This window comes from Equus quagga, chromosome 6 (assembly GCF_021613505.1).
Source record: "Equus quagga isolate Etosha38 chromosome 6, UCLA_HA_Equagga_1.0, whole genome shotgun sequence".
Classification (NCBI taxonomy): Eukaryota; Metazoa; Chordata; class Mammalia; order Perissodactyla; family Equidae; genus Equus; species Equus quagga.
The window spans coordinates 37,177,310-37,204,382 of record NC_060272.1 but is presented as its reverse complement, the minus strand read 5'-3'; the positions used below and the strand labels follow the sequence as shown (position 1 = coordinate 37,204,382).

Genomic DNA, 27,073 nt, shown 5'->3' with positions numbered 1-27,073 from the left:
ATGGTAAAGTATTCTAGGAAAGTACCAAAATGCTTATCACGCTGTGTAGTGACTAAAAACAAGTCCAACCACATTAGTTTGAAGTCACTGTAAGAGGGCAGTATTTTAATGACATACTTTCCACTGAAAGAAGTGTGCCTACACCACAGGATGTAAAGCCCCTTCTGAGATCTAAAACTTAGTGGGCTCAGCACAGCAAACCTCCCTCCTGGTGGGTGTTAAACGTGTGCATTGAGTGGCTGGGCTGGGTATCATTTTCAATGTTTATTTTAGGAAAATAAAGTACCTCTCTGCAAAGCTGAGATAGTCGAGCTAAAGAATTCCATCATATTAAGAAGTGTATAATGTGCTCTCTTTTCTGTGTTATATGCAAAGTCTAAAATGAAATAGTGTCTGGTTTATACAAATAACCACTTTTCAAACATTCTATGTTGGCCAGTTATAAATGGGATAAAGGTTCTAACAGCTAATATTTTACACAAATTACCTATTGAGAGAAATACATATTTATATGATGGAAACATTACATTAGTCCAAAATTTGTGTTTTAATTAAACTAAATTATGTATGTGATATACATATATACAATATATACATAATGCCCCATGTAAGTAAAATTATGAATATTACTAGTTATTGTTTCTTTATTATGAAGGAGAATGGAGTCCTACTTCCATTTTCAAAAGAATGTGGCAGTAACTTTGAAAATATTGATATTCCTCTCAATGCTGAATATAACACTTGAAATTATATATCTAGTCAGTCTCTTCTAGTTTAAGCCATTATGTCAGAATATGAGAAGGTTGATATGATATGTTCATAAAAATTGCCTGATATAATGAACATATTTTTCAAAACTCTACTTATGAAGTTTAATTTTACCATATTCAATCAATAGCAAACTGCAATATAAAACCATTTCATGTAATTTAACAACCATCACTGATTATTGATATTTTCAAATCTTATTTTCCAATTGGTTGATTTTTTTATTTATCCCATGTTTCAAAAAGTATTTAAACACCTAAATGTGTAGTTACCATAAAAATAGTTATTTAATCAAGAATTATCAAATGAAATCATTATTAAGTTAAAAATGAGTTAAATATTCTAAAAGACAAGTAAAACAAACAAAGTCAGTCCTTCAACTTTCCACAGTGGAATTTAACTACTTTGATATTCAATAGGCCAAACAGAACCATTGCAGACTAAATACTAATTGTAACTCTACCAGCTTTGTTAATCTGGGCACTCAGAAGAATGGACAATTTCTCATGAGGCCGAACTATTAAACACTACTTTGGAAAAGTAAAATATCCAAGTTGAGGGATTCTGGCTTCACAGTTTCCAATAATTTGGGCCCTTTTAGGAAGTAAGACTAATCAAGGTGAAATAACTGAAATGGAAATATAAAAGCATATCTTGTCCCAGCTTGATTCTTGGTATCTAAATAGAAGTTACCTCAACCAGTAGATTATGAGAGTAAACTCCACACTTTAAAGAACCCAGGTGTCAAATGGCAATGGAGCTATTCACTCATTTAACTCTTCCTACATCAAAGGCACTATCTCATCATCTCTTGCATCATATCCTGCTAATAAGTCAAAACAAAGGGACTTTCAAATGAGCTATTTTGCCTACTAGTATTTTAATCAAAATAGTAAACAGAAATACTTCTTTTGATCTCACTTAGCTTTTTTCCCCCATTGGCAAAGTGGTCTATAAATATATACATGTATGAAGCAACATTTATGCAAAATGGCTTGAATTGAAGAGGCATTACAGATGTAGTTCACTTTAATCAAATGCATTATATCAAAATGTTTCCTAAGTAGCCGATTGACTTAAAACTTGATTTGATAAAACTCCTAATTTACATGAAACATTTCAGGAAAAATCCATAGATGAGAATGCCTGTATATTAAAGGAAACTAAATGTTTAATATATTTAGTTCACCAAATCAATAACCATATTTTAAAAATACTAAACTTCTACTACTTGCTTCATCGCCTTGCTTAAATCATACACTGTTTTAATGTAGTAGGTTCATTTTTGAAAGAAGTAAATAAAATAACAAGATGTGATTTTTAATACTAAAAGAAATATCTGAGTATGGCTAATTTCTCTTCCTGAAATCACAAGATCAATAATTAGAAATATTTTAAAATTCCAAGGATTGAAACATTTGGTTTAGTGTGCACAAGACACTAAACTTTAATGAAATAAATTTAAAATAATATAGCTATTGAATGTACTAAATGTAATAAAATAATGTTTCATGGTGTAAATACTTAGAAGTTGATTCCTTTCTATATAATAAAAACATGTATTCACATAACATTGTTAAGTTTTATCAAAGAAATCTTTCCCACAAAAAAGCTGGCTCACAGTATAATAAAAGATGTTGTGTAATGTGAAAAATGAAAATTTGATTCTTCCTGTTCACCAATTCTAAGTTATACTTCTCTCAATGAAAAAAGCAAATTACAATGTCCTTATCTTTCCGCATGCAGAATCTACAAAAAAATATGGAGGAGGAAGAAGCAAAGGCAGACACTGTCTCCCAGATTCTCAATCTGTGTAATCCAAAGTGATTGGTGCAGCGGTTAAGTTCGCATGTTCTGCTTTGGCGGCCTGCGGTTCACTGGTTTGGATCCCTGGTGCAGATCTATGCACCGCTTGTCCAGCCATGCTGTGGCAGGTGTCCCACATATAAAGTAGAGGAAGATGGGCATGGATGTTAGTTCAGGGTCAGTCTTCCTCAGCAAAAAGAGGAGGATTGGTGGCAGATGTTAGTTTAGGGCTAATCTCCCTCAAAAAAAAAAAAAAAGCGATTTCTGAACTCTGCTGATGAAGACAAAATACATTGTACTAAACTGAATAATAACTTATACTCTACACGGACTGCAGATGACTTCATTGTGTCTGGTAATACTTTGTAGCTATTCTATGTTTGTCTGGCAAAAGTGACACACCTACTAGTGAAGCTGCATTCTTGTGACACAATGATCAATAATGGTGTTCCTCCAATTTAGCACTCACTTGCTCTGCTAGTTTATGGGGGTGCTAACTCTTCTCCTATTGGTATCGAAACCAATGACACCCTATAGGATGACTAAATTTGCAATAATGCTTAATACATCATAGGCATTATGATATATATATGTAGAGAGAAGACAGAAAAAGACACAGAGACAGAGAGAGATTAAAACTGAATGTAACAAAGATTTTGTTTAAGTTGTCCAGTTTAATACTCTTTTTATCCTGTTTCTTACAAGGTAAAGATTGCTTCTTACTAAATCAATTTGATAACTGCCAGTGTAATGAATTCACATTTACAAAAAAAATTAGTGAATGTTAATCTTAAACTTATTCTCAGGAAATAGAGAATCTAAAATAGAAATATTTTATTTCTAAAATAGGAGTATTAACATGATTACTGATATGACAGATATGAAAAACCTTCTTGGTTGCCTGCATACAAAGGTATCAAGAGGTAGAATGAGTGTTGAATTTATGTTGTGGAAAATTGGTCCCAAGTTGGTTTTCCACTTCATCAGAAAGCACTTTTGTCTTGTATGCAAACAGTTAATGAAGCATGCCAACACTGAATTGTTTTAACGAGTGTTAGAAATACTTCACCTTTTTTCCTTTCTTTTCTTTTTGGAAGTTTTAATACTAACATAATGAGACACCTTAAACTTCAAAAATCCCAATTCTATTTTTCAGGTAGAGTGAAAGAATAATATAACTATTCATCATTTAAATATTTTCATTTTCATTTATGAATTATTCTCCAGTGAAAGGTAGCAAAAGATCCATCAATCCTGCTGCACGATAATAAATGTATGAGAATGATCTAGTCATTACATTTTCATCCAGAAGCCTACCTTTCGTTTGAGTATTTTGAAGAAGTGAGCCTTTTGATTTAGTTTTTAAAGCCTCTGGCAGGTGGCAAAATTTTGTTCCAACAACACTCATGTGATTGGGAACAAAGGAATTCTTTCAGAAGGTTTGTGGTTTTACCTTTATACCACTTTCAAAGAAAATGGGATGATCATTTCTTTCATATTAAAATTAAAACAAACATAAGGGGCAGGAAAAATTACACATTATAACAAATAATTGCACCTAAAAAAAAGAGCTTTTCATAGATTTATTCAGACTACACTTTATACTTGTAAAAACAAAGTGTTCACCTGCATAACTTTTTCACAGTATGATAATTTAATCCTTACTTTGCATGCCTTCTATTTTAATATTTAAAATCTGCATTTTAAATTCAAGTGTACAGACTCATTATTGTTTTGTATAAAACATTACACCTTATATGCTACAATCTTAATATTAGAGTTAGGTTGTAGAGTTACTAATCCATGTAATTCTAAAATATTATTACTAAGTGCTTCAAATACATACATTTCTGATATCAGTATTACTTGGAAAAAAGAAAATCTGTACGAAATGCTGTACCAAAATAGGCTTAGCTTTACAAGCCAAGTTAAATTATCATCAAATATAAATGGGATTCGTCTCTTAGAAGTTTGGTTATTGGTGTTTTAATTCTACTAGAAATAAACAGTCGATAAAAGTGACTGCTAGGTCATGGTAAACTTATTTCACTAAGTATATACAAAGATTTTCATCAGCAATAACACATGTATTCCTATTTCAGGGCTGATGCCTTATGGAGTGTAGGTAAACATAATAAATTGCAAAATACCAACAAAATTCAGAGTGCAAGTCAGGCATACCATTTTCAAAGCAACAGAGGTCACAGAAAAGCAAAAACTTTTTAAATGAGAAATATTGAAAATTATTGCATTTGTCCCCTTATTTTATAAATGAAGACTCTGATGCCCAGAACTATTAAATGATGAGTATTAGCTCAGCATCATGCCACTCTATCACAATTTCCATATTCATAGGCATGATTTACATTATGAATTAGAAATAACTTCAAAATATTTGTAATAGAGTTTATCTTACGGGTAAGCTATATATTGTGAATTTATCCTTAAGAGAGGTAATACTGAATTAAGAACTGAGTCACTTGCAAACCAATTTTATACCACATCAGGAAAATATTTTTCCTGAACAGTATGACTGGTTGATGTCATGGATGTATATTCAAATCCCAGGACTAATATCTAGCATTTACATAAAACAAATCAGTTTTAAAAGATTTTCATACATATTAAAACTTATTTCACTCATCGAAGTTATTAACAAGATATCATGATGTCCATCCTACAAAAGAGAAAATGGAATATGTGGGCTTAGCTCAAAACACAAAGTAGCACACAACAAAACCAAGACACAAACTCAGAACTTCTGATTTTATAAACTGTAATGCCTCCCAGATGACACTTTCACTCCACATTAGACTTGTCTATGGCATTTATTACCATATGCCTACTGGAAGATTCTTAACAATAAACTTTATTCTGAAGTCCTTAAATATAAGTAAATCAATCAAAATATTCATTTTTAAAAATGTCTCAGATCAGTTCTACAGTGAACAATATTTCAAATGAGGAATGTGATAAATCTGCTCACTTAATTTAACATAAAACTAAATTATTCTAGAATCAATAAGGACTGAAGTGTAGTGGTGCTTCAAAAGGAAAATACATGGGCTTGAGCATGCCAATTTTACTCCCCCTATTATTTTTCTATAATAATTATGTAGTGATTTGTGCCAGTGGGAGGATGGGAGCCTCTGCAAACTTTAAAGGCATGGTCCACAGTGAAGTTACTGAGTACATGCCATGAATATATGGGCCTTGTTTGGGGATATAAAGGGATAAATGTTTGGGGAAATAACTGTATCTGCCCTTGAAAAGACACTGTACAATTCAGGAAGATATGAAAGGAGCTCTAATCCACACGCAAATTTGGACAAAAGACATATGGATTGGGTTTTTTTGTTTTCTTTTGCTTTATTTTAAACTTTGAAAGGAGAAAAATAATAACCCTCTCTCTAAAGCAAGTAACATTTTATGAGTTGTTAAGCAACAACATCAATACTATAATAAAGCTCATTTTGAACCATTAATAAATATGATTGATTATGTAATATTAAGTGGATCATTGTGTGCCCAGTCAGCGGATAGGAACTACGGAGACTAAAAAATAGAAATAGAAGAAAGTGCACACCATCCATATCCTTAGAACAGAAGAATGATCTTTCCCTTTCCCTTTTTGTCACCGTATCAGGCCATCACTGAATTTATTTTACTTTATATACAGTCATGTGATGCTTAGTGATGAGGATCATTCTGAGAAATGCATCATTAGGTAATTCCGTCCTTGCGTGAACATCATAGAGTGTACTTACACAAACCCATATGGTATAGCCTACTATACACCTAGGCTATACAGTAGCAATCTAAGGGAAGCATCATTGTATATGCGGTCCGTCATTGACAGAATCATCCTTATGCAGCTCATGAATGTACGTGCAAACGTACATATGTACTTACATGTATAGAAATACATATGTGTATCACAATGATATATAGATACAGATACATGTCAAAGTTTTCCTAGTGCTGTGTACATACTGTAAATAAGAAACCATGTTCCTTTAGTCCAGATTGAAGACTGAAATAGACTAATATAATATTAGCTATTTTTCTAGTAAATACAGCTAAGTTGTAAGCTGATGTTTTCAGAAATTAACTTTTTACCTTGATAAATGCAAAAATTTATATTATTAAGAACTCATTCTTGATATTAAGTTAGTAAAAGGAGGAAACATTCTCATCTTGATAAATATACTTCCCAATACCCTCAGGGAATATCATATATCAGGAAGAAATAAGAGACATATTCTCCATAAATCTAAAGGAAGAAAACCAATATTCAACTTTGTTTTTGAAGTCTGGGCAATTCATTCAGATGAGATACTGAAATATGAAAAAAAAAAGAAGCAAAGCTACTATGATAGAAGAGGGGGAAAAAGTGTTCCTATTTGCAGTTGATATGATTGTCTTTCTAGAATTTCCAAATTGAAAAGATGGACAGCAGAATAATTAGGATTCTGTAAACTGTTTTAATCACCAGGTAGAATTAGAAGGTAATACCTGTCTGCTCTATTAAATGAGAAGTGGACAACAAAGGAGGGATATTTGTATTTATAAAAATTATATTCTATGTTTTACTTTATAAGACAAGGTATATATGCATATGCACTTCTGCATACACACACACTGGCGAAAATTCAATGTATTATTATAACACAAAGACATGAAGTTTGGATGTAATTGCAATTTTGCAATAATTTTTCTAAATATGGATATTTTAGACTGATAGAAATATTCTTGGGCTTTGTTTGTTTGATATACACCTTCAAGCTTGATAGTTACAGTATGAATAGTTTACTTATTTAATAACACTTAGTAAACAAGAAGCAAAAATATTTAAAAGCTCTCTCAACTGTCCTTAGAAATTCTGGTGCGAAACTTACCTGAATGAAACATACCAAGAAATGTCTTACGCGGAGAAAAGTTTTGGGAAGTTTTTAATTTCTGAAATATTTGGTACAGGTTAACATGTTTTTCTGATCACTTGTTTAATGTGAAATAGGAGAGAAATCTAACGTAAGAATCGCTCTCATCTCTCTCTCTCTGACATTTGAGCCCCCTACACACAAAGCAAATCACAGTCAGAATGAGATTATGATGCAATGATCTCGTTGTGAATGCTGCATTATGGCTCAGGCAGTGCATAAGCGGTCCCTCGACACTTGTGCTTACAGCAATTTGAATTTCTCTGGTAGCCCGGTATGATTTATGGCATATTTCAAACTTTCTCTTCATCAAGGGAGAACACTGTCAAGTTCATGAGAGTTTTGCAGCTAAGATAAAGGAGGGAAAGGGGAGCATTTCCAGTAAACAAGAATTTGTAGTTTGTTATAATTTTCGTGTTTAAAACTGAATTGGTTGCAAAATTATCTTTGACAGTTGCATTCAATATAATCTTGCGTAGTGAATAGAAAAACCAATGGTGTTTATTAGTGACTCATCCATGGGCTTATTCAGCCTTCAATTCACATGCAAAACACCTGTTTGAAGAACAAGTTCTAAGGTTTTAGTATAAATAGCAGAATAGACCTTCAACAGGGACCTGTATAAAATTCTGTTGTTTATCTTTTTTGAAACTCCTCTTCTGGCAAACAGGTGGTTTCTTATACCTGCAGTATTTCATTTCCTCATGCACAGCTGTGTTAGAAAATGTTTGATTTTATGAACCACATGCCAGACTTGGCAATATTTTCATAATGGACAGGAAAAAGCAAATTGTATTGCTTCGTTTATTTTTCCTATACCAGCAATGTAAATTTTCAGATTTAATATTACATGCTTTCTTCATATTCAACTTTTGTAATATAAGCAGCTGTTTCTCCAGAAATATGGACAATAGCATGAATTCATCCCCAAATTCACATGCAAAATAAAACACTGCTGATGAAAGCTTTTTTTTTGCTTCCTTTTTTATTATTATTCATAAAATTCCTTAGGTATGCATGGTGCTTTATAGAGCATATAAAAAGACAAGGTCCCTGCCACAAAGAGTTTATAGCACAATCCAAGAAGCGTATCATGTAAAACGGCTCAGATGTAGAGAATACATATTATTTGGGGGACAATCATAGGAGGATGGATTAATAAAATGGATATTAAGCAAAAATATAGAGCCACAAAAGATATTTTTGTTGTTATATTTCTTAGATCAATTTTCTGGGCAAGGGTAAAAAATGGAAAGTGATAAATAATAAAGTTGATAAGGTACCAACTCAAATTTTATTTTCAAATTCTCCATAGTCTATGAATTATGTCCACAAAAATCTAAACGCTGTAATATACTCTACACCTGAATTTCTATAGTAACATCCTACCTCTCCCTCTCCATAATACAGGGGTTGATGCGAGTGAGTTAAAGATAACATTTACTTATGTTATATTACATTATGTATTCATAGAATTATATAAATTGAGAGCTTTTAATTCTGAGCCCTGAAATCAACTAAATTTAGTAAAGTAAGATACGTAAAGATTACATTATGTCTTCAAGGTTACCTGAGATAGGAACTGGTAAAATTAAACTGTAAATCAAGTTCTGGGATTTCTAACAATATTTTCTAAGAAGAATGAAACTTCCTTTCCCTATTTTAATAACCTGGAATAAACACTAAAGTAGGAGTCCAAACAGTGGACCCTGCCTTCAGTTGCACTACCTTAAAAGTCACAAAATGTCAGGCGAGAAATTATCTCTTCTGAGATCCAATTTACTCATCTGTAAAATGGAAATGCCAACAATATTAACATTTTATGTGTCAGATTAAATGAAAAGAAAAAGTAGGTGTGAAAATGAGAATAAAAATTTTACATATAAAACCCTGAAATGCTGACACTGAACAAAATGCAGCCTGAACCTATCTCTGAAATGAAGGAAATATTCTAACTGATAAGAATATAGGGGAATTCCTTGAGTAAAAAGAGAGCCAGCAATAACAAAGATACATATAAAAAGTTATTCTTGCCTAATTGAGCACTCATTCAGTAAACATTCATTCAGGAGTATTTTTTTTAAGCGTTGAGTATTTATTACCATTGTTTTTATTTACTTCTAAATTTACAGAATTTAATTTTTAATAGTGTTTTAACAATCAGCTTATAAAATTTTTGACAATTTGATAATTGACTCTTCTGAGCTAGCTCAAGCACACCACTGCTTGCTGCCCAAACTCAGAGGTATGCATATCAAACTCTAGCTCAAGTCTCCCTCTAATTCCAAAATCTCATTTTCCTCCTGGAGTATTTGTTGAACAACCACATACTGACAATACATGCCAGTCAATGTAGCTGAGCCAGTATAATTAAGAAGACAAGAAATAAGTGTTGGAGAGCATGTGGAGAAAAGGGAATCCTCATACACTGCTGATAGGAATGCAAATTGGTGCAGTCACCATGGAAAACAGTATGGAGATTTCTCAAAAAATTAAAAACAGAAATACCATATGATCCGGTTATCCCACTACTGGGTATTTATCCAAAGAACATGAAATCAACAATTCAAAAAGACTTATGCACTCCTATGTTCATCACAGCATTATTCACAATAACCACGACATGGAAGCAACCCAAGGGCCCATCAGTGGACGAATGGATAAAGAAGATGTGGTATATACATACAAAGGAATACAACTCAGCCGTAAAAAAGACAAAATCTTGCCATTTGTGACAACATGGATGGACCTTAAGGGTATTATGCTAAGTGAAATAAGTCTGAGAAAGACAAACACCCAATGATTTCACTCATATGTGGAAGATACACAAAGAAATAGATAAGGAGAACAGATTAGTGGTTACCAGAGGAGAAGAGGGTAGCGGGAGGGCAAAAGGGATAAAGGGGTATATATGTATGGAGACATACAAAAACTAGATTGTTGGTGGTGAACACAATGCAGTCTGTACAGAAACTAAAATACAGTGATGTACACCTGAAATTTACACAATGTTGTAAGCCAATACGACCTCAGTAAAATAACTCTTTAAAAAGACACACAAAAAACTTATGTGAGCAAGAAATAACTTTTCATTTCATTTAGAGGGAAAAACAACAAATAGCTGAGGCAGCCCTGCCCTCAGCAAGCTGATGGCCTGATGGAGAAGGATGGTCATGAAGCAAAGAGATTTGCAAATAAAGATATTATTATAAAATCTTCAAAATGCTACAGAAAGAACAGTGTGGTGTGGAATGGAACCAGTTGAGGGCAGAGTTGGAGAGTCAACTTAAATTTAACATTTAGGTAAGGACATTTAAGCAGAGTCTGGAAAATGAGTAGGAGCTAGGAAGTCAAAAACAAAGAGAAGAATGTCCCATGGGCCAGATTTAAGAATACATAAGGTAAGCAAGGTATGCGGTATGTTTAAGGAACTAAAGAAAAGTCAGCGTGAAGAAAAGAAGAAATGGGAAAGGGTAACCCAGAAGAGTTTGGGGAGAGGAGATGGAGCACATTTCTCATTATGCAAAGCTTTCAAGCCACGCTAAGAAAGTTGGGTTTTATTCTAAGCACAATGAAAAGCCTTTGAAGGCTTTTAAAAAGGCAAATCTCATGAATTGATTTATGATTTACAAACATCACAGAAGCTGTTATAATGAGAGAGGATGATAAAAGACAGAGTGAAATAGGGAAGGCTGGATTAGGGGTTATTGCAGTGGCCCAAGTGGGAAGTGTTAACTTGCATTACCACATTGGCAGTAGATGCAGTGGAGAGAGGACTATGAATCCTAGATATGGTTTGGAGGAAGAATAAACAGACGTGGTGACATATTACATAAGAATGAGACGCAAGACGGGGAAAAGAGACATGTAAAGTATGGACAAGGGAAGAGAGACATATAAAGGATGATTCCTATTTTCTAGATTGAGCATGTAGGTTGAAAAAAAAAGGTTGCTATTTATTGAATCTGGGGAAGACTGACCCAAGTCAAAGTCCACACTGGGGCGTAAGATTGTATTTATTTATGATTCATTTTGCTGGGACCATACTAAAATTCTTTTTTTTTTAAATTTTATTTTTCCTTTTTCTCCCCAAAGCTCCCTGGTACATAGTTGTATATTTTTAGTTGTGGGTCCTTCTAGTTGTGGCATGTGGGATGCTGCCTCAGCACGGCTTGATGAGCGGTGCCATGTCTGCACCCAGGATTTGAAGCGGCGAAACCATGGGCAGCTGAAACAGAGCAAGAGAACTTAACCACTCGGCCACGGGTCCGGCCCCTAAAATTCTTGTTATGAATCTTTAAACAGAAGAGAGTAAACTAAATCATTTAGAGGAGAGTATATGATATTAACACTACCTATAATATTTAATTATTGGGTTGCATAATTTTCTATACAATGAAAATGAGGAGAATTCCATTGGTTTTGTCAATCTAGAGCTCATGGGTGGTTGACTTACTTTGAATAAGGTTAATTATACATAAAAATATATGTATACATATATGTATATTAGTGAAATATATACACACACACATCTATCCATCTATATATATACACATTCTATAAGAGAAGTTTCAAGAAAATGAGTGTGGGAATGAGTAACACAGAAACTGAGGAATCCTGAGAAATAACTTCACTTGAAATAATGCCCAAGAACTTATGCATGGAGGGAAAAAAACAGCTAAACTTCAGTTACTATTACCCCAAACATGATAAGGAAAATAGCTACCAAGGTTAGCTATAAACAATAAAAGACAGCATTCATATAAAATTTTAACAACTGTAAAAAATCTTTTCAAGACAGAAGAAATCATCAGGATCTATAATTTACTAAAAAGAAAGTAACTAAGTCTTTTGAAGATAATGTTTAAGATACCTATTCGTTAAGATAATTAAGATATCTGTTTCTAACTAAAATTATATACCACGTCATAAAAGTAAATGAAAAATTTTCATATATAAATCTTAGGAAATTATCCAAAACTATATATTTTAAGATTAATTTATTCATGGTAAACCTAAAGAAGCTATAAAACTGAAACTGTGAAATCCTGTGTCCTATTGTTATTTCTACATGTATGGAAGTCAATATTCAATTTTAAAGTATAAATAAAATATAACTTTCATTTAAAAGCTTCAAACTTCTTTTCAATTCGTAAGTATAGGACTAATTTAAATCATTTTTGCACGTTATTTTATCTATCAATAGTAATTAACAGTCTTAATCTGGCTAATGTTAATGACCACTGTTCTTCCGTAAATCCCAGTTAAACCAAGCTTATTACGGGCTAATTAAAGGAAGTCTTATGTGCACTGAATAAAGTAATGTCTGCTTTTAGAGTTGGAGTATGTATTTTGTCTGATAACATAAAATGAGACAAAACTTTTCAATTAAAAGTTTATGGGCTGATTATTGATTTCTAAAAAAAATGTGCCAATGCAATAACTACAACTTATTTCCTCTTCTTACGGGTATGAGCCTTTTAAAAGTGTAGCAATGTAATCTAAATCTGGTAGCATATTTTCTGAGCATGACACTAGGCTCAGACTGCAGCAAATAATCAATAAAACACCTTTGGATAAATATCCAATCAGGATCAACTAGGGAAGATCCAGGATATGTAAGGGATGTTGAAGGCATGTAGAGGAGGAAATATTATGTGTCGTTTCAAATAATGTTGAGATGCTGGGAATACTGGAAACTCCGAACTTTTTAGAAGATATTTGTGAGTGTGTATGTGTGTACACTTAATTATTTTATTTTTAGTTTCTCTTTAAGAAACAGTAGAATGCTTACAATGCATTAGGCAGTGCTCTGAGAACTAATTTAACCCAAATAACCTCCAAAGAGCTCTAGGAAATATTGATAGTTATTGTACCTATGACATAGATGAGCAAACTGAGACACAGAAAGGCTAAGGTGCCAAAAATGTCATCAGAAGAGTAGTAAAGAACAGAACCGTTCTTAATATCCCAGCAGTCAGGCATCAAGTTTTGTGCTCTCAGCACTGAACCACAAAGTTGTGTTGCCTCCTGGTTTTCCTGTACATGTTCTTATTCTCTGTCTCTCTGTCTCTCTCTCCCTTTCTCTCTGCCTTACACCCTCTGCCAAAAACTCTTTGTGAGAACAGCAATAAATATAGAGTACTAATAAAGTTTGGGGGAGTATGAGGATTAACAGTAAAGGAAATTAGCAAATCAGTGGAAAGCTGGACACATGAAGATTATGCATATGTGAATCTTAGAATTTGGGGTCAACCATGACTATATTGAGAGACTAAACGATGTCCAAATGCACTCAGGGTTTTTTCATTTGTTTTATTTTATTTTATTTTAATCTAAATCAGGGAAGAATAAGGCATTGGGTACTGAATAGTATAAAAGTAGAGAAATATATATATGTATATACATGTATGATTAGAGAGTATGATGACATTTAAACGTTTGTCTCTAGTACAGCTTTAGAGTTCACATTTGGAGAACAACAAATGTAAATTTGGTATTGAGGGACATCTTCTTGCAAATCTATGTCTCATATGCAAACTTGTATTAGATAGGTAATGGATTGTTTTGACAAATTAGGTAATATTGTCTACTGGATGACTTCCTTACCTGTTTTTATCAATTCGTTTCTCTTTGATTCATTGTTTTTGTCACCTTTATTTCTCAACATTAGTGATTTATATCTAACTAATCAGAATTCCTAGTTATTGACTCAATGTAATACTGCTTGCACGGCATGAGTTTATGTTACAGAAATTTCAAACCACAAATCACTCCACATTCCTGGGGGAATAAGTAGATGTTATACAATTATGCTACAGTCTTCATCTCAAAAAGAAATGCTTACAAATAAATGACTCATTCTGGCTGATCATGCTATGAAATATCACATTATTGTGCTGAATCACAGCTGAGAAGATCACACACAGTAACTAAAGACCCTAAAGAGTAAACTAGTTACAAGGTTCCCAACTATTGTATGATTTAGTTTCAAAGAAACATCACCCTACAAAATTAATATTATTAGAAAGTAGAGATCTAAATAAACTCATATATTCATTTCTGTGTAAATTTATCTTCTATCAATCACAGAAAGTAGGTTCCGCACTGTAAAGAGAAGATATTTCCAGCAACATTTTCAATCATGGGGCAATATATTCAAAAGCAATCAATAAAAAACCGTACAGGAACTGACAAACAACTAGTCAACGGAATCATTTTTCCTGAAATACTTAGCAGTAGCCTTTTAAAGTAATTGCTTGTGGTCAATGTTACTCGTATTTTGGTCAGCTTGCTTGTTAAAATAGAATGGATGTCATATCCATTAATTTTTTTAGCTGTCTAAGGAAGTTTTTCACACCTACAATCAACCATAAGAAGGCCTATTATAGTAATATATCTAAAAAATCATCTTGTTGCCAGTTTTACCAAGCAAAGTTTTGAAGGTCAATAGATTTGTTTAAAAAGGTGAGGGGGTGAGAAAAAAATACACATAAAAATAGAAAAGATATATAATCTTTCCTCATCCATAACTTTCTGTTAAAAATTTCTCTCTAATAGGTAAGAGTAAAGACACTTCTTATTTTGAAGTAACCACTTTGAGAATTTATATCTTAAAAAAATGACATCTATGTGGGGGGTTCAATATCAACTTGGATTAAGCCAATTATGGGACACGTCTTTCTCAGTTGATGGGAGAACTCAGAAACTGCTGAGTTACACTTTGTGGTAAACATTTTGGAATGTTGCCAAAGCCGTTATAAACATTTCTGAGCTCACTTTTCCAGGGAACTCTTTTAAAAATCAATTAGAAGTGAAAGTCTTTCAATGTTGGTGTTTTAAAATGTCAAGCTTGTATAACTTTTTTCCTTGTGCGTCAATGGCAATATTTCCAGACTGCATATTACATTGATTATATTCTATAATTAAGCTATTAAAAGGGATAGAACGTATCAGTGTTCTAAAAATTTACACTACAGCAGAACTCACTTGTGGTTTTTGTTTGCTTCTTTGTTTTTAAAGAAAATAAGCCCAACTAGGTAGAAAATGGGGAAGGCAAAGAGAGAGAGCACGTGGTAAGAAGAAAGTATAAATGGCTACTCAGATTTATTTTAAAAGTATGTTCAAGTATATTTATTGATTTTGAAAAATATTTTTTAACATTACAGGTCAAGTTAAAATAATAAATGTTTTTATTAAAATAATAAATGTTTTCATTTATGATTCCTGAACGAGGATTTTTAGAAAGTATTCTGTGGACAATGGCAGAGGAGCTGTTATGTGTCTAGATTTACAAAAGACAGGTCTATTCAAGAATTTACTACAATCAAGATTACAATATAGTTATTTAAAAATATATACCATGAAAGTAGATGCATATATGCCTTGTCTGAATATGTATGTTTACATAGCTGTTTTCTTATTAAAAGGTGATATTGTCAAGACTTTTCAAGGGAATGCCAACTTTTCATGCACTAAAAACAACCTATGTGTGTTATATATATATAGTGATGCCATATAAAATAGTATATTTTTAGAAAAAAATGATTAAAATCTATAATTATAAAAAAGTGTGCTCCTTTACTCAACAAATGAATCACAAATTTACTGTAGAGAGCAGAGGATTAAAATTCTTCATGTATGTGTAACAAACACATTGATATTAATTGGTTTGTCCTTTCAAGTTGTGTTTATCTCTTCATTTCCATCACAGTTTCAAAGGTCACTCCATTCCATTTATAAATCCAATATGACAGAGATTAGTAAAAGCAAAAAGCAACAACTAAATGAGTACATCATCATGCAATCACACATCTCACAATTCATTTATCCAATTAATAAAAAATACCATCAAATGCTTCGTGGTGAGTTTTTTTAAGCATCAAAACGGTTCATGTCAAGATAACTTAACCATCAACATTTAGGTTTGACAGTACGGCAAATGTAGAAAAATGGTGAAATTACACCCCAGTGAAAAGATAGCTAAATAAGTACTTCTACATTTTTCCAGAATAAAATAATCAAGAAAATAAACAAATTTAGTAAATTCTGCTTATACCTGTAATAAGTTAATGAGAGATTCTTAACAGCTGAAATACAGGGATCCGTGTATGTGTGTGTGTGTGCGAGCTACCTATTTGCTTAACTGCTAAAGTCACATTATCGAGAAGAAGAATCTACAGGATTGAAAAAGTGCCATCACTTACTATTAGAGATAAGAAATTTTATAAATTTGATGCTCACTTAGACATTTATTTTAAAGACTCTAGAACATGACCTTTTCTCTTGATGTGGGCACAGGTTTGAACAGTGGTAGGTATATGAAAGAACAAGAAGAAATCGAATACATGCCTGTGTGCCTTAAAACTGGCAACTTTAGGAGGCTCATGTTTAGGTTTCTAAAGGAAAATATTTTAAAACAATTTGACAATCTTGGTAAGATTAGCATTTTTTAACCTTGAATTTTACATAAAATGAATATTGGACTTACATTGTCTATATAATACCCATCGTTTGGAGCGATAGACCTGCTCCAAAACTTGAGTTGGTTTATTCAAATGTAAAGGATGATAAAGGAAAAACGAAAATACAAGCAAAAGCTTTGTAACCCAGGGAGAAGATATCTCAGAAGAACTCATAACACAGTTTCAGCATGTAGATCAATAATAGAAAAATAAAGAAAAAGTAATCAATTTCCAAAAAACAGCCTAAAACACATGGAACTAAATAACAGATTATTTATAAATGATATAGACTTTTTTCCAAACATGAATGAAATTAAAATGAATTGAAACTGGTTTCAGAAATCTTTCTTTTTTTCCCATCTCTATTATGTGGGTCTGTGTCTCCTGAAACATTAGAAGTCACAGAATCCTAAGACAGAATCAAGAATGTTCATAAGGCCACTGGGTTTTGAAGTGACCTTGAATCATCCAAATGGCATAGTGCCTGAGTATAAACTATTAATTACCACATTATATTTTAGAGTCATATCTGTTTACTAATTTACGCATTCTTATATAATTGTGCCTGTAGTTTGTTTAGAACATAAGCTCTCCTTTCAAGTTAAATATACTTTCCGGAAAAAAGTTTAAATAGAAATGTAATTATTCATTGTTTTATGAAGATGGTGAAGTTCTCCTTCCCTGCATATCCTGAAATGTGATATCTTATATAGAACTGAGATTTTTTTCCCCGCAAATCTCAATCTATGCAGTTGTACAGGTAAAATTCCAGATGAATTACTTGTTTTTTAAATTTTCATTTAGAAAAATGAACAACTTTTCTGAGAATTCCTGAAATGTTGTAATTTTGTACGAACTCAATTGATGAAAGGACTTAAATGTGTCCCATAAAGACACGCTCAGCACTGATAAAAATTCAGAGTTTACATTTTCTTATAAGTTATTTTAACTTTAAAACACCCATATATACATATATATGTATGTGTGTGTGTGTGTGTGTATGACCAGATTCACACACACACACACACACTTAACCTCTCTTCTTTGTCCCTATGCAGATTACTACTCTCAGCCTACAAAAGACCCCAAGGAAGTAAGTACACTTCTTGGCTGAACAATTTATCAACAGCTTGAAGTGACAGGAATGGTGATTCAATCCTATGTCCCCACGTATCAGATGTAGGCCACATTCTTCAGTCTGCAGAACCAGAAAGGGAAAAAGTCCCTGTCGCATTTGCCCTTTCATAGAGATGGAAATATTATTAGAAAGGACATAAACAGACTAATTAAATCACAGCAGTATGGCTAGGATGACAGCTGGTACAGCGTGTGACTGAGAAGATCCATATCTGTAAGCAGGAGGTACTTCACTTCCAATCCATTCACTATTAGGTGCTTTCAAGCTTGCTGTGCAGACATTAAATAATAACAGATCATTTCCAAGACTAAAATGATGTAAAGAAATAAAAAAGGCTTTCTAACCAAGAAATCTTTTGTGCCACAGAGAAAGAAAATCATTTACCACTCAGTTCTGCTTTTGAGATAAAGATGTAATAATGCCATTACCTTTCATCAGCAGGATTCTTGAAAATCAACACTCTTTGCTTATCATGCTGTGAAATACAAATAGAGCTAAAGGCATGGTCTGCGAGCACTGCTGCAGCGATATTAACTAACAGATCTGCCCTTTGTGAAGGAAACCGTATCCGTTTCATTAGTGCAGACTCTAATTCAAAACTGTTGAAAATGAACTGCACATACTGTTTTAATAACAACATTCCTAATCATTATCAAACTGGTAATTCTCTCAGCACTGAATGTAAGGGTTTGTGTTTCCATTATGACCTGCTGTTAAAGAAAACTATATTTAAATCCTCCATTCTTTCCTATCTTCCAAATTATCCAGGTTCATTTTGGGTGGGGGAGGTATCAAGAGCCTACAAGATTACGTCGACCACATTATTTCGTCATAAGTGAATTGACATTTTTAGACATTCATGTCAACTACGGTATTATTTACTTATTATCATGTTGTTATTCTGTTTTGTATTCAATTTGACATGCCATGATTCATACAAATGGCTTTGTATAGTTTTGGAATATTTTGACAATTTAGAGAAGAACCACAGTCACTCAAATGTAAATCACTAGGTCTGGTGATGGGGCGTTGGGCTCAGAGTTATCAACTTGTGGGCTCACACTCACAATAAAGTGGGACCACGAGCACCCTAGTTACATCTCAAAAAATACATTTTCTAATGTCAGGTCATCATGAGATATTTGAAAATTTATACCACCAAAATTTATAATTCACAGAACAGAAAGTTGAAGATTTATTTTAATCATATAGCATCAATCTTATGAAGTTAAAATATAAAAAAAATAAAATAACAGAGGATCATATCAATGAATAAAGTAAGAGTTACCTGATCTTAAAAGGATTGAATAAGGCCTGGGGTTATTTTAAACTGAAATGTTTGCTGCCACTACAGTTTATGTTTGCAGCTTCTATAAACATTGCAACATGTTGATGTAGGTTGACAAAGATCATTTTTAGGGCTGTCCTCAATGAAAATCGTATTTCCAAGGCTGTCATAAATGTACTCAGTCTCCAGGAATGTGATGGAGTCTACCATGTAACACATCCAATTGGATCTATCTTACATTTCCTATGGTTTATGATTACACAAGGATACAGCATCAAATAAAATAATTTAATTTATATTTCTTAATATGAAATGTTTGAATGATCAGGTTTACTTCATCATCTTGTAATTAGTTGGAATAAACAATACTAAAACAAAAACAGTGAGTTAGTATTTTCTAACTATGTTCTCCAACTGTACATATAAATTTAAAAAAATCTTCATGAAAACAAAACAGACACTACAGAAAAAGTGGAAATATTGTCCGCATTTTACTTATCTATACCACACAATACATTTAATAATTCATACGGGAAACTAGTATATGTTATTGATCATACTCTAATGATTTTATTAACATAGAAATTGACCTAGAAATATATGTTCAAATAATTTTAAATGATAAAAGTGTTCTTTTTAATAAAGAAATGAACTTTTTCGGTATATAGTTACCTGTTATGATCACTGGTGTTTCTATCCTTTTATATAACCAATGAAGATCAAAAATATATTATGAGAAAAAACGCAAAATGATGCCATCTACTTTCTAGAAAATCATGAAAAAGAGCTTAATAAAATGAGCACTTATTAATACACATGTCATTTTAAAATAACCTAATTTTAAGCTATATGAAATTTTTGAAAAAATGTTCCTTATTCTTCCACAATAACATTAACAGTGACCAGTTAACTCTTGCCCAGTTCCTTCCAGACCCTAATGAAATGGATATATAGTACCAAGGTGTAAGATATAGGATATATAGTATCAAGGTGTAAAATATAGAATCTTTTTTCTTACATTCAAAATAAATATTTTCCACCCTTACCCATCATATGTAATGGTCGCATAATATGTGAAATGATGAATCACCATATATTTAAGGATGCTTCTTTTGGACATTTAGGTTGTTTCAGGTTTGTATTTTATTTTAGAAATCACTGTAAAGAATATCTTATTGCCTTTTATCTTCTGTTGAAGTTTCAAAAATCAAAGAATTTTAGAGCCAAGAGGGTGAGTGGGCATCAAGCTCCTTATTTATTAAATAAGAATGCTGAGAAATGAAGGGGTTTATCTAAGTAGTTATTTATGAGCTACATTACTACTAGAAGCTAAATCTTCTGACATATTTTGCTCTCTGCTCCCCCATCTCAGTATGACTTATCTCGGTCATACTATATGATGCTCAAATTTCAGAGAATGATTTTTTGATGTTTGTTTTACATTAGCTGTTTATTCTTTATATTTTCACATTAGATTACCTTATTTAAAATATTTAATGAAGAAATGCCAGAAATATTAAATATGTACAAATACACCAAAATTTATGAAAGAGTAGTTTACTACTTTTTAGTTTTTTAATGTTCGGGTAAGCAATTTTGTGTGAAACGTCAGGATATGAAGGCATCTTTTGCATAGAGAATGATGGGAACCATATGGCTTATTCACAATCAATTGAATTACAAACCATGGCAGTTCCTACACTTTTAAGAGATGCTTATGTGGTCCTTCCATTAAAATTCCACTAATGTGACGTTTGTGAAAAAGTTTATGTTTAGACATACTTTCCTCACTATATGCAATGCCACAGAGAGCAAAAGCATCGATTAAAAGTGTTTATATATAAATTGACAGCTATCAGTTCTAAAATATTTCTCATTTCATGTGTCAGAACCTTTTTGGCCTTTTAAGGCAGTCTTGCGTGTTTCCATGTTTACAAGACTCTGGCCGTTAATATTGTTAAATTTTACTCATCCGACAGGAAGAAGGATCTTGAAAATCATTGTTAGGCAGAGAAACATTAAGAAAGTTAAAAAAAAAAAAACTTTCCACACTTAATCTGTTAAACAATGGCAAATTTCTTATGAATCAGTGATACTGTAATTGAACTGGAGACATTTTTAGAGCAAGCTTGCTTTGGCTTTTTCACCCTCCGATTTGGAATCTGCTCACAGTACTGCCAGCTTAACCAAAAAGGATTAACTCTCATATCCAACTGAGAACACAGATAATTCTCAGTAATTGGTAAAAAATGAAGATGAATGGGGCTGAGAGATAAGGAGCAATTAGCTCATCAGCAGTTACAGCTGTGCACTCAATCCGGATCCATCTCTTGAGTCTCGGGCCCTTTTAAAGAACCTAAGCAGAATAAGCATAGGACACCCCCTCCCCCAAAAATTGCTATACCTGCCCATCATTTCTCTAGACTTCCATTTTATTTCCTTACTATACAAAGACACCTGTCATAGCATGCTATGTAAATTACTACCTCTCTCAGGACCTATGTCTAAAGCCAATCTTCTTTTTAAACTTTTTTTTTATAACAGAAACCAAATGACTACTGTAGACACTCTTAAATTCCCTGTCAATCGTTTCATTATAGCAGCATCATCTGTTTGAAAATATAAGCAATTCCCTCATCTAATTATAGGAAGGATTTGAGGTTCATTAACATTGCCAAGGCAGAGAATCCAATGTGCAATTGCAGAGCTCTGCTTGGTGGCCTGTGTTCTCAGTTTCCTTTTATTTGCTTTCTCAAGGTCTCCAAGACTTTTTCCTGAAATCATAAAATTAATTTTTCCTTCCAAATAGACACGTGAGTTAGAAGAAAGGAAATGACTACAGTATAAACTATTCTATTTCTGCGGGAATGGCTTAAAAAAAAAAAAAAAAAGACAGTCAGCTGGGGAAGATAATTTTATCTCCCTATCTTCCTGGCTTTTTTTCCCCCTCATTTGTTTTGTTTTGTTGGTTGGAAGACAGAAGTAAGGAGTAAGGAATACCATTGAAGAACACAGCTGTTAATCCCCAACTCAAGTTCTTGTTACCTGAAACTCCTACATCCTTGCAACTATGGTAAGTTTGAGAAAATGAAAAAGAATCAGACACTCCAGGCATATGAACTGTGTTCAGATTCTGGGATCCCCGCATCAGGGTACCCTTGCCTATATTTCACAGTGTTCAGAAAGAGAAAATGCTGAAGACTTAAGATTACTTCACTTCCTTAAAGAAATAACAGCAGTTAGAGGGTTATGACTATAGTTTAAACAATGAGATTTTCTTGGGACATCTGTTTTGAGATCACATTTTGAATAGATATGAACTCATTTCCTACTAAGCAAGCAATCTACCATTGTTGATAGCTGTTTACCAGTTCCATGAGTCAGATATTAGCTAGTGGCAAAGGTCCCTCTTAAATCCTCTGAGTATTCTTTAAACTGTGTACATAGTGTTTTCCTTAAATAAAATGTTAAGAGAAGTAAAAATGCAGTCTTTTCCTGCCTCTTGGTAAATCATAGTCCACAAGGTCTTGCACTTGGGAATAATATTTAATGTATTTATCTTTATAGAGTCGTTTCCTTTGTTGTCATTAGTTAAGGGAGTAAGATATTAGGTTTAGCAAGTATTTAAATAACAGAAACTATTAAGAGATGCTCACTATGTCAATATTTATATAGCATTTGAAAACTAGAAGTAAAATTAAGTTTCCTTTATTTAGATTAGATCGATTGTGATTAATTTAGTATCCTCAAAATATGCATGATGCCAAAAAAAAGATAAGCAGATAAAAACACAGCTATAGATGCTATGGAATTGACCTTGGGTTCACCGGTTTTAAATTCTGCCTTTCCAATATCCCGGTCCCAGTTTCCAAGCAGCATTTTTAAAGCCGGTTATGTAGATCAGTCCTTAAAGCAAAAAAATAGCAATTTATCTGGCCTGTGTGTTGTGGATAGTGTTGCCACTAAAAAGAATCCAGGACATTTTTCCTTCTTATCTACAATGTAGCTCATATCAGCCAACCTGTCACAAGATAGTACTTGATATAAACAAGAGATTGCAAAGACATCTCAGTAATCAATATCAGGATGGCTACAGTATGGAAACCCCAACCAGTGCATATCATTTGTCTCAGCATCTATTTCTATGGCCAAATGAAGCATTAATTCAAATCATAAATCTATGGTGATTTAAATCTGGGAATGAGCACCTGCCTGCTTTAATGATTTATTTTGTACATTTCAGTAAGCAGGAGATTTGTCCATATGAACTGACAGGTCACCTTCAGATGCCAGGAGCAGACTGTTTATCACCATGCAGACTAGCATCTCATCTTAGCAAGTAAATATTAAACTAAAAGAATCCAATTGATTGTGGATGAGGGAGAATGGCGACACGGCCATATATTTTACTCAGCATGCTGATGCCTCCCTCGGATCTATCCTGAGTCCCCACTTCTTCCTAAAGTGATCATTCTGTTGGAAAGATGTGAGCTCAAGGTTACCGTGGAAAATTGGGATATAAAATAATTATTTGTCGGTGTCAAAGATTTCTTTAAACACTTTTTCCTGGCTAATTTTTATGATTCATATTAATAACAGGAAAGAGTCATCTATAATAAACAATCCCTTCACCTCACCAAGCCAAATTAAACCAAACCAAGCAAACACAAAATCTATTTTCTGGGCAACAAGGATGTATTTACAACCAAGGAAACAAATAGTGTTCAGAAAGCCTGAAATGTTTAACAAAACTTTTGACCCAGATGAGTACAAGAGAAAAAAGAATCCTGAATTGACTTCAAAAATGTCGCTGGATTTGGTCAGGGCTGAGTAGCAACAATATATCATTTAAGTGGCAACTCTCTGAGGGGTTTCACTACTTCAAAGAGCCAGTTGATAGATTCATGAGAGCAGTAAGTTTTTATTCTGAAATATAGGCCTTTGAGATTCTTGGGATTCCTCCTGGAATTCATATGCCTCAATATCACTTCCTAAGCACCTCATGCTAACTGAGGCTCCTGGAGGATCTGGCACATCCTGTTATGACTGCCTGCTTATGCAGCCATCCCGCCCACAGACTGCACGGCCCGTGAGTGCTGGGACTCTATAATGATTATTTTTGTGTCCCTAGAATGAGCTAAGATCAAACATACAACGAAATCCAAATGACCTAACAGCTGCCCCTAAATTTCCTCACAGGCCTGCAGTTTAGCCAATAATACCTAGCAGAGAGAGTAGGAAAACAGAGAAGGAGGCAGTTGATGGCAGGAAAAATAAGAAGGTAATTTTCAAGAGAGTAAGTTTGAAAAAATAATAATAATGAAAAAAGCAATACCAAAACGACTCACCTTACTGTTAAGGTCAGTCATTTTGGTATTGTAATAACATACTAGTCCTTAATATGAGTAGGAAAAATTGGCCAGAAAAAGGTGTTTAAAGAAATCTTTGACTCTGACAAACAATTATTTTATATCCCAATTTTATTGTAGTAACAATGTGATAAACAAACATTTTAATAAATAAGGTTATAAACACTTGACAAATACGATCGCCTTTAATTCTCATGATGTAGATACTACTATTTATACCATTTTCCAGATGTGGAATATTAGGCTCAGAAAGTTTACATAACTTTCCAAAGTCATAGAGCAAATAATTATTGAAAACTTACCAAGAGGAAGGCACTGTCCTCAGGGTCAGAGAAGACTGTGGGCCATACAAAGCAACTGCTCAATTCAGCAACTGCTTTGATAGATGCAAGCTCAACCCCCACCCCCACCAGTGCCCTTACCCCTCCCCGAAACTCCAAACTCTCTTTCACTGATCTCTAGATAGATAAAGGGGGGTGGGGCAGTGTGCTCAGGAAGGATAATAAATTATTAATTCTTAGAGGACAGCAGCATGTGAGAATAGAATAAAAATAACATTGACAACAATTTTTCCCCCAAATCAGCTATCAAATATCTAACATAAATGATCCACATGATTTAGGGACTAGCAATGGCACCAATGTTAACACAATCTCAAAATACTAAGACCCTCTAAGAAAATTCAAAGAAATTTCTGCTGCTGGTTCAAATCGATGTTGGATGATGGGTGTCAAAACTAAAAAGCAACGTGAACTACCAACCAAAGACCTTAAGGAAAGAAAAGTGATTTCTTCCAACTAAGCAAAAAAGAAAATTCAAATTGTTTCTCTTTTAAGTTATTATGATAGCCTATCTACACAAATAATTAAGGTAAGCTACAATTTGGTCAGTAGGCAAACGTTATTCTGTAATATCAAATATTAAATTTATGTCAATGTTTAATTATGAGTCATTTTCTCTTTACCTTATGCCTATTGGTTTCTCCAAAGTCAACTTCTGCTCTGCGGCTCAGGAAACTTGAAGAGAGATATCGTTTTAAAATATTTTGCTTTAAACGTTATTAAATTGCCTAACAACACGAACTCTAGAGAGCAGTCTGCATTAAAGTCTTTACTCCTAAAATTTTGAAAACAATCCAGATTATGTTTTGGAATGATAACTATAACTTCTAGTGGCCAATGACTTGTCTTTAAAAGTGTCCAATTTTGCTCTATTTTAATAGGTTAAAGTAAAAGACTGCTATCGTAAGAAAAATATGTACTTAATAGTTCTAAAAAGAGAATGGTAATTCATTCATTTTACTTTAATACTGTTTTTAACCTTTAAAAGCCTAAATTTCTGTGTGTAGACCCTGACATAAACAATCCACTGCCTTTCACTTTCCCAGTAGGAGCACCACAAATGCAAACTAAGAATGTTTCCTTAGTTCCTCTCAGTTTTAGAGCCATGTCTTTTGGGTCTCTTCCACGTCTTTTCATCCTTCTAAGGATTGCCACCATCTTCTTTATAACCTATTTTCAAAGCAAACCCATTGCTGTGGCTCGTTTTCTTTTTCCCTCATGTAGTTTTGCTGAAAAGTTCCATTTTCTCCTTTTTTACATTAGAAGTTGCCCTTTGACATCACTGAAGCAGTGGTGTTTTGTGTTTTGTTTATATATTTCAAAATTACTTCCTACTCTAACGGTCATGTCTAGTGTATGCTTCCACGGAACTGTTGCAAGAATGATCAGTGCTAAAAGCTATAATATTCTTTCATATATCCTTAACTATATGTCAATGCACTGAGAGCAGGAAGCTGCTGATTATTGAAAGAAATAATCTGTTAAAATGCTGCATAAAAAGAAAATTTAATTGAACTGTCATGAATTACTGTGTCCTTTATGAACGTATGTTGGATATAGTATCTTTCTCACATCTTGTAGGATCCAACTTTTTCTTGTTAAATTATATTTTGAGTATGATTTCTATAATTGAAAGAGAAACAATACAGTGCAGCATAGAATAAAGTGTTTTATCTCACCGAGACATAGATGCTAAAGATACCATCAATAAAAAAATTAATAGACATTTGACGTTGTGTTCGACCAAACAAATTACTCAGAGGAATTCTGCCAAGAGAAAGCCATTTCTTTTGGTTTAAATAGTGACTATCAACTTTCCCTCTCTTTCTCCATACCTCAGGAAAGAAAAAAATCAAGAGAAATTAAAGTTGTAATTTTAAAATGAGATAAATAGGTTATGGTTGTTTATAGAAAGAATTAATTATCAATATAATTTTTATTCCTGGAAGCACATGAAAG

The 27,073-nt window shown here is 33.1% G+C and overlaps 1 protein-coding gene across 1 annotated transcript in view; it reads right to left on the bottom strand.

Moving 5' to 3' along the window:
* DACH1 (dachshund family transcription factor 1) overlaps positions 1-27,073 on the bottom strand; it is a 413,471-nt gene that overhangs the window by 164,527 nt on the left and 221,871 nt on the right. The window lies entirely within an intron of this gene.